The sequence below is a fragment of the Piliocolobus tephrosceles genome, chromosome 3, assembly GCF_002776525.5.
Source record: "Piliocolobus tephrosceles isolate RC106 chromosome 3, ASM277652v3, whole genome shotgun sequence".
Lineage (NCBI taxonomy): Eukaryota > Metazoa > Chordata > Mammalia > Primates > Cercopithecidae > Piliocolobus > Piliocolobus tephrosceles.
Window position 1 is genome coordinate 81,474,906 of NC_045436.1, and position 9,465 is coordinate 81,484,370.

A 9,465-nucleotide genomic window follows, 5' to 3' on the forward strand; every position below is an offset into this window, starting at 1 on the left:
ATAAAATAGAATGAAATCCGGTTGTTTGCAGCAACATCAATGACCCTGGAGCACATTATATTAAGTGAAATAACTCTGGCACAGAAAAATGAATACTGCATGTTCTCCTTATACGTGGAAGTTAAAAATGTTGATTTCATGTAAGTAGAGAGGCAAGTGGTTACTAGAGGCTAGGAAGGGTAGGGTTAAAGGAGATATAAAGAGAGGGCTGGTTAAAGGATACAAGATTATAGCTAAATAGGGGGAATAAGTTCTAGTGTTCTATAGCACTGTGAGTGATTACAGTTAACAATTTATTGTATATTTTCAAATAGCTAGAAGCCAAGGTTTTGAATGCTCCGAACACAAAGAAGTGATAAATGTTTGAGGTGATGGATTTTCTAATTATCTTCACTTGATTATTGCCTATTGTATATATGTATCAACGTATCATACAGTGCCCTGTAATTATGTACAATTATTATGTGTTGATTAAAAACAATATTTTTTAAAAAGAATAGTAGTTCACACCTCAGAAAATTGTTGTGAAAATAAACTGACTATTTAGAAACTGCATGATCTGTTCATAGATAGCTCGTCATAAGTATAAGTATGTATCCCTTTACTTTTCTGGAGAAATTTTTAATGATTTCTGACTACTGTGAACATTTTACTTATTAGATTCTGTACGACAATAACTAAAGATTTTTTGTAATTAATTATGCTTTGGGTCCAGTAAGGTGGATCCATGCCTAAAAAGTAATCAGAAACTAACATGTATTAGCATTCAGTAGATTCTAATATTTAAAATGATACTAAATTAGTTTGGGGAGGAAATATCTTTCCTTGGTTGCTTATTCAAAAATTTTTAATATCAATTGCATAGCATGAGGAGCTCCTATTAAAAGCAGATGGAACTTTACAAAAATGGTGCCTGATTGCTTTGGGATACAGAGGCTGGAGTGCTAAGCCTATCAGATATCAATGGCTCCAGACTACCATTTCACTCACTAGATTTGTGTTTTGTGTCACTATGACCCCAAATCTGCTTTTACTGCCTAATTATTTGGTTGCTGCCATATAATCACATGATACAAGAATATCAAAGTTTTTGTTTCTCTCTTGAGAAACAGATAAATTTACAATTAAAATCTGTAAACTCTGAAGCAATTATTACTGATTTTTGTTTCAAATGGAACCATACTGAAGTTTTTGTTTGCTTGTGCTTTTGCTTTAAATGACTCAAGAAACCTTTTCAAACCAGGACCTAGGAAAGTGAGAGTGGTGTTTTCAGTGACATTTAGGGCTTACATGTGATATTATATCTCTCTGAACTGCTGGGGAAACAGAGGACAAATTTGTTTGAAAGCCAGATTTTATAAAAGCTGGGAATATGGGAGTTAGTATAAAACCCAGATTTCTTATAAACATATATAATGTTAAATTCCTTCAAACAGTCTGAACTTGAGATCCTTAACTCTGGGGCCACAATTGATCACATTTAAACAGAAGAATCTTAATCTTTGTGGCAAATACTCCAGTAGATTTTAAAATGTGCATGTATGGATGAATATCTTGTCACTTTTCAACTCCTGTGTTGTACAGAATGTCACCTTTTATTCCTTCAAACCCCATCTTTGCTCACAAAATCCCAAATTTGTTCCTGAATTGGAGCAAATAGGATGTGGATCTACATTAGTCTAACAATCAAAACAATTCCACAATAATCCTTTTCTCTTTCCCAGTGTCTGGTTTAGGTGGAGGACAGTGAATGGAATGCAATTATGCCCACTGGAATGTAAGGAGAAGTTTGGTGAGAGGCTTCTAGGAGGTTTTCTTTACTCTTAAAAAGAGACTAAAACAAAGTATTCACTGTCTTCTAGCCTTAAGAAATTACTGTGCAGTGAACTGATGCCTTAAATTTCTGCAGCCTTTTTGCAACCATGTAAGAATTAGCTATTTAATTTCAGACAGCAGAGCAGAGAGGTCAAATGATGACATTGTGGAGTCATGTGTCAAATGATGACATTATTGAATTTTTCAATTGTCTTACCTTCTGGACTTCCTGTTATGTTTATGTTATGTTATGCTTTTTTTTGTTTATGTACAGTAGTGCCTGCTTATCCAGTTTCACTTTCTGCTGATTTAGTTACCCATGGTCAACTGCCATCTGAAAATAGGTGAGTGCTATACAATAACATATTTTGAGAAAGACAGAGGGACCACATTTACATAACTTATTTAGAGTAGATTGTTACAATTGTTCCATTTTACTAGTAGTTATTGTTGTTAATTTCTTGCTGTGCCTAAGTTAAAATTAAACTTTATCATATGTCTGTATGTATAGAGTTCAGTACTATCCATGGTTTCAGGCATCCATTGGAGGTCTTGAACAATATCCACCTGGCATAGAGTGGGTACTATCATATTGTCTTGGGTCTTTTACTTTTTGGAGTCAGTTGCATTCTAAATAACACAAAATAAGAAAATAACTCTATGTTTTATACTATATGTAGGGAAAAATGAAATGCAAGGCCTGACCAAGTCAGATATGTGACAGGTTTAAAATTTGCATAAGCTATTTACCTAAGAACTTATTGCATCTGGTATACTGATACAGTCATAAGTCTGAAAAGCATTTTTAATAAATATTAAAGCATTTAATGTAGGAAATAAAATTTCAAACAAACAGGAAGATTTTATTGCTTATTACATTTTAAAGAAAGATTTTCTTTAAAACTTAATGGCAGCAAAATATTGGAGATTTTTTTTTTAATTCACAGTCTTGAAATATTTGGATAAGACTAGATACATTTAATATTGTAATTAGGACTTTTCTTTCTCTCCAAGAATGTTGCAATGCACATGGGCTTTTTCTGGGTCATGATCGGTTTTAGGGATTTCCTGAAGTCTTACTTGAGGTTAAGGGCTACACCAGATAATCAGAGTTGCATATTCCATTAGGCAAAATCACTCAGGCAGATTTCACGTAAACAATTTTAAGTGAAAAATTTTAAACTGAAGGGTAATGGTAAAATGGAACTCATGGCATTCCTTGCCATTTACACCACTGTAAAAAAAATGCTGATTATATAGACTTTGCAGTAATGGTGAATGGATTTGTAGAGATTATAGGAACCTATATATAACATTTTCTGCTCCTATGTGACAATAGCAGTCTATTCCATACAAAACCAAGTTAATGATCCTCAGCCCAACTTTCAAAGTTCTCCACAAATTAAACTCTATTCATCTGTCCCCTTGAGTGTGTGTGTGTGTGTGTGTGTGTGTGTATCCTTTACCACAGCCCATAAGTCCACTGTAGCTTCATCATCTCATTGTACTTCTAACTCACCTCCCCAACATACTCCTGCACCTGCTGGCTTGTCATCCCCATTAGCACAGGTTGAAGTTCTCTCTTAATGAAAGGTCAGTCATTAATTAAACTCCGTTTTCAAGAAATACAGTTTGTAATTTTCTAAATGTAAAATTATATATAGAGTTTAGGGGCAGCAGCAGAGAGAAGTAGTGTTGAGACATTTGCCATCATTGGGCAACCAAAGGAGATTAATAATAAAGCAATTTTAAAATTTACGAACAGTTAATCATTAAGATTTTTCTATTTTTGTTTATTATTGTTTTGTGAACTTAGCTTATTAGAGGATGAAATCATTGTTTTTCTTCCTAAATAAAATGAAGAATAATTTAATAAAGAACAAATTCCAGGTTGTTCAATAAATTATTGATCACAAATGCTATGGATATATGAGCAGATACTCTGTGCCAGGAATATGTTACAATTTATAAAATAATCTATTTTCCATTGAAAGCAGGTTAGACTTCATTGCTTTATTTCTTTCTTGATTTTCCCTATTTAATACAGAGAGTAAAATGAAATGTTGAACACATTTTATCATAAGTCCTTCCTGATACTGTATACTGCATGTACTACTACTTGTTTCTTCAGAGTCCACAGGTTAAAAAAAAGAAAAAGAAAAAGAAAAGCTTTCCCTATATCAGACTAACAGTAATAATTAACACTTTTTTATCAGTAAAGTTGAAGGCATCCATGGAAATATGAACCTCCTATTTTCATTTAGAAAGAAAGGAAATAAAATGTGGAACACGATTATTCTCAAATGAGTTTAATCTTGAATTTCAGAAACTTAAAGTCCAGTGGTTTGTCTTAAAGTAGCTTGTAGGAACAAATTTAAGAGTTATCCATAGTTAAAAATTGAAAACACCAAATCCTTTGAGTGCCACTTTAATCCCAGATCAAACAAGGCCTGCTGGTCCAAGAACTAAAATTGATTTTGTTACACATATCAGAGGCAGCTCATGATTCCTTCCAACCTTTGCTGAAAGCAGATAGTGTAGGTAGAAGATAATTATTCCTTAAATGCTAACTTTGTAATGAGTAGATAGAATCAGTGCTTCAAACAGTGTTTCCTATTTACATTTGTAAATGCCTTTTGCTCCTTAAAGTGCCCCATATATAACAATTAATTTAATAAAAGAAAGTGTCCATAGATCTGCAGAAAAAGATTTCTCTTCATAACGGTGTTAGTTGTTTATCTGTTACCTTATTCTGAGAAGTTTTATTGTAGCTTGCTGTTATTAAGAGAGCAATGAAAATTGGAACAATACAGAAAAGATTAGCATGGCCCCTGTACAAGGAGGACATGCAAATTTGTGAAGTGCTCCATATTTTTAAAGTAAAATATAAAATTATGAAAAAACAGAGTGCACTGCAGCCATGTACCTGGGGCCATGGATGAAGTGACACAATCTAGGCTGCAGACATCAAAGATAATGGAGGGAGTATGCTAGGTGGTAGCAGAACTACAACTTGACTGGGACAGTGCACATAAATTCCTCTTCCTTTTTCTGAAGTTGTGCAGAGTGGCAACAGGGCTGTCAAAGTCAAGGCATTGATCACAGGGTAGAGGGAGGATCATGGATGCAGCCTTGTCAGTAAAACTGAGCTGTCAGTTGAGGAGTTGTCTCAAACACTATCAGCTGCCTTAGAAAATGAAAGCTTAACTCTCACCTGTCTTTCAGAAAGTGATTTCTTCACATTCTAAATGTCAGTAAGGTGTGATGTCAGTAATGAGGGCTTGGCTCTTTCTTTACTCTGAATGGCTATGAGACAGCTGTGAAGAGATGGCTGTGAACAGAGAGAGCCCTGCACAAAGTTGTGAATTACAAGTTTATTTTCAGTACAATGTTCTCACGTTCTTAATGCTGTGTGTTCCAGTGTTCTTCCTTGCAAAGCCCTATTCGAGCTTATAGCTCACCTATCAAGTGACCTCTACCATTTCTCAATTCCCGGAGCCCCTGTGTCTTCTACATACACTAATCTGTCAAGATAATTATTAATAAACATGGTTCTATTACTGCTGGAAGGAATTTAGATACTCTTTAGCGCCACACTCTTATTTTACAGATAAGGTGAATTGGTATGCATATGACCACATCGTTACATGAGAGGGGAGGGGAATGGTTATTATTATTATTAGAAGCAACATCACAAGGCACATGTAGTTAAACAGTAACTTACTGAAATTGAAAGAAGGCAGAGACAAAATTAGGTGTTATCAGGGAAGGTTGATGGAATGGCTAACCAGAGACCTCTCTCATACCCGACATATATATTTTTAATTAATTAATGGCAATACAGAGTCTTCTTAGCTTTACAGAATCTCAGTGCTGCAAGGGTCAAAGAGTTGACTAAATTTAGGGCTTCTTGGTTACACCTACCAAAATCACAGAAGACTCAAGAGAAAGCTGAACGTCAATGTGTTAATTAATAAACAGAAACATAAATATCAAGTCAAGTGGAAGGAATCATTGGTCTGTCACAGAGTATGAGGTAAGTGAAATTAGTAATCATATTATTGTTAATTCCAAATTTTAATAAAACATTGTGTACCAGGTCTTTATTGCTGTGCTTTATAAAAGTTGTCATCAAATCTTCTCAACAAACACCTATAAAGTAGATGTCATTCCCACCACATTATAAATAAGAATAGCAGAAGCACAGAGAAGTCAAGAACGTGAGCATGGCCATATAACTAATAAATGGCACAGTTAGATTGTGAACCCAGGTAATCTGCTTTTACCCACTCTTCAATGGTAATTTAGTAGAAGTCTCAGTAAGCACAAAAACAGAACCATTGTTTAGATCGTTGATTCAACTCCTTAGTGACTGGTATAAGACAATGGTTCTCAAGTTGGGGAGAATTTGCCTCCTAGGGAACATTTGACAATGTCTAAAGGCAGTTTAGATTGTTACAACTAGGACAAGGGATTGCTACTGACATATAGTAGGTAGACACCTGGAACGCTATTAAGTATTCTGCAACACATAGGACAGCCCCCAACAGCAAAGAAATATCCCATCTAAAATGTCGATAGTGCTGAAGCTAACAAACCGTGGTACAAGGCAGCAAGAGCTGCATCCCCCTGTGCAGTAGGGATTCATTTCCCATTAGGGCTGGCTTGTTGAGTTCCTGGGCTAAAGTGCTCTGTTATTTGAATAGTATTTGAATGTGCACTCTAGATCTGTCTTTCTGACTTGTTTTTGTGTGTGTGTGTGTTTCGAAATTGTTAACTCCCATTATTGTCAATAATTTATCTTATTAGATATATGTAAGCAATACTGTGCCCCCTCCATTCCCCTCCTAAAGTTATTTGCAACTCTAATACTAAAACTATTAAAATCAGCTGCAAATACTGAAATCAGCTACATGTACTATGTGATTTAAGCCACAGTTTTTCATCAGGAAAGAAAAAAAACAAAGAACAATTTAACAATATTCAACCTAGGACATTTCATCCATGTAATCTATACTGTGCTGGTGTTTTCCCCTCCAGAATGCAAATTTTGTTGGCTCATATTGTGACCTATCCATCTTTACATTATTGTTTAGTGGACAAATGTACTTTTCTGCTCTAGTTATCTAATATTGCTGCTATGCTCAGTTTTGATTGCCTTCTTTTTAAACATCATTATTTTAAAATTGTGGCAAAAAGTGATGTGGTAATTTTCACCAAAATTTATAAAATTTTGTTAGTGACTCAAAGGATTATACCAAATTGCTCTCAAAAAGATTTCAACATTTATATTTCCCCTGAGAGTACAGAAAAACACAGTAAGACTTTAGTATGCTAACACACATTATTAATCTCTGAAAAATAGGCATAGTGGAAATAATTTTTCCATATTTATTTGACCATAGAATCATTTCACCATTGGATACTTATTAATATTTCCAGTGAGACACGATGATCTCCATTAGACAATTTGAAAACCATTGTTTTGATGAGAAGTGAAAAAATCCTGAAATAGTCCCATTATTATTGAAATACCCTGAAATAGTCCCATTACTACCTTGTAGAATATTGTTTCATCTTGAATAGACTGAAAAAATTTCAAAACATTTGTAAGCTAAGAAAAGTCATAATCTTCAGGACTTTAAGTACTTCATTTCATTCTATTTTTAAAATTTTAATTGACACATAAGAATTGTACATATTTATGGGGTACAGTGTGATACTTTGATATATGTATACAGTATGTAATGAAGGAATCAGGGTAATTAGCATATTCATCACTTCAAACATTTACCATTGCTTTGTGGTGAGAACATACACAATCTTCTCTTCTAGCTATTTTGAGATACGCATTATCTTGTTGTTGACTTTGGTCACTCTACTATGCAATAGGGCACCAGTATCTTTTCTTCTTTTCTAATTGTAACTTTGTATTCCTTGACTATACTCCCCAAGCTCCCTTCCACCCACCCTCTTCAGTCTGGTAACCACTGTTCTATTCACTATTTCTATGAGATCAACATTTTAGGATTTCACATATGAGTGAGAACATGTAGTATATGTCTTTTGGTGCCTGTTCCATTTTGCTTAACATAATTTCTTCTAGTTCATTCGTGTTGTTCCAAATGACAAGATTTCATTCTAATCATCATGGAAATTAAAATAAAAACCACAATGAGATACCACCTTACTCCACATAGAATGGCTTTTATTAAAAAGAGGAAAAGAAGGTTGGTGCAAAAGTAACTGCAGTTTTTGCCATTAAAAGCAGTGCAATATTTAACAAATGTTAAATAATAACAAATGTCAGTGAGAATGTGAAGACAAGGGAAGCTTTACACATTGCTGATAGGATGTAAATGATTACAATCATGGAAAACAGTACAGAGGACCCTCAAAAAATTAAAAATAGAACTATATGATCCAGCAGTCCTACTACTGGGTATATGTATTAAGCAAATGAAATCAGTATGTTGAAGATGTATTTGTACTCCTATGTTTATTGCAGCACTATTTAAAATAACCAAGATAAGAAATCAATCTAAGAGTCCAACAGTGGGTAAAATTGATAAAGAAAATGTGTTAAACATATATACAATGGAATATTATTCAGCAATAAAATAATTAACTAGTTTATTTTAAAATGACTTTAAAACGTGCATCATCAGGAACTTCTGGAAGTTTTATCAAACGCAGAGGTGGCTGGTGAATTGAGTATTTTTTTTTTTGATATCAATTTTCAAATTTGAGTTCATTTCTATATCAAGTACTAAGTTTTACAAAAAATATATTTAATGACCTAAACTGTAAAGATTCTAGTTTTTCTTCCCATTTAAGAGCTGAAAATATGCTTTAAAAAAAATCATCTCCAGCACTTTGGGAGGCCGAGGCAGGCAGATCACCTGAGGTCAGGAGTTTGAGACCATCCTGGCCAACATGGTGAAACCCTGTCTCTACTAAAAATACAGGTGCATGGTGGCAGGCTCCTGTAATCCCAGCTACTTGGGAGGCTGAGGCAGGAGAATTGCTTGAACTCAAGAGGTGGAGGTTGTAGTGAGCCGAGATTGCACTCCAGCCTGGGCGACCGCGAAACTTTGTTTCAAAAAAAAAAAAAAAAAATTTTTTTTCTGAGAAAAAAACAACTTTAGAATTATTTGATAAGGTAAGGAAGAAGTAGGTCAAAAAGAACCTATGTTCTCCAGGTTCATCTACATTGTTACAATTGACAGCATTTCCTTCTTTTAAGGGCTGAATGGTATTTTGTTGTGTATATATACATTTTCTTCATCCATTCATCTGTTGATGGACATTTAGATTGATTCTGTATCTTGGTTACAATAAGCCAGAAACAGAAAGACATTACTGCATAGTCTCACTTACATGTGGAATCTAAAAATGTCAAATGCATAGAAACGGAGTAAAATTGTGGTTACCAGAGGCTGGGAGTTGGGGGAATTGGGCAGATGTTGGTCAAAGACACAAAATTCATAGGAGGAATAAGTTCAATAGATATATTTTACATCAAGGTTTAAAACAATATATTCTATACTCGAAAATTGCTAAGAGAGTAGATTTTAAGTGTTTTCACCACAAAAAGAACGACAAGCAGATGAGGTAATGCATGTTAAATAGCTTGATTTAGCCATTCTG

At 34.3% G+C, this 9,465-nt stretch overlaps 1 non-coding gene across 1 annotated transcript; it reads left to right on the forward strand.

Moving 5' to 3' along the window:
* Window positions 1-4,589: 4,589 nt before the first annotated feature.
* LOC111548020 lies at window positions 4,590-4,691 on the forward strand. Its single transcript, XR_002733295.1, has one exon. It is a non-coding gene; the product is annotated as a U6 spliceosomal RNA (small nuclear RNA).
* Window positions 4,692-9,465: the final 4,774 nt, after the last annotated feature.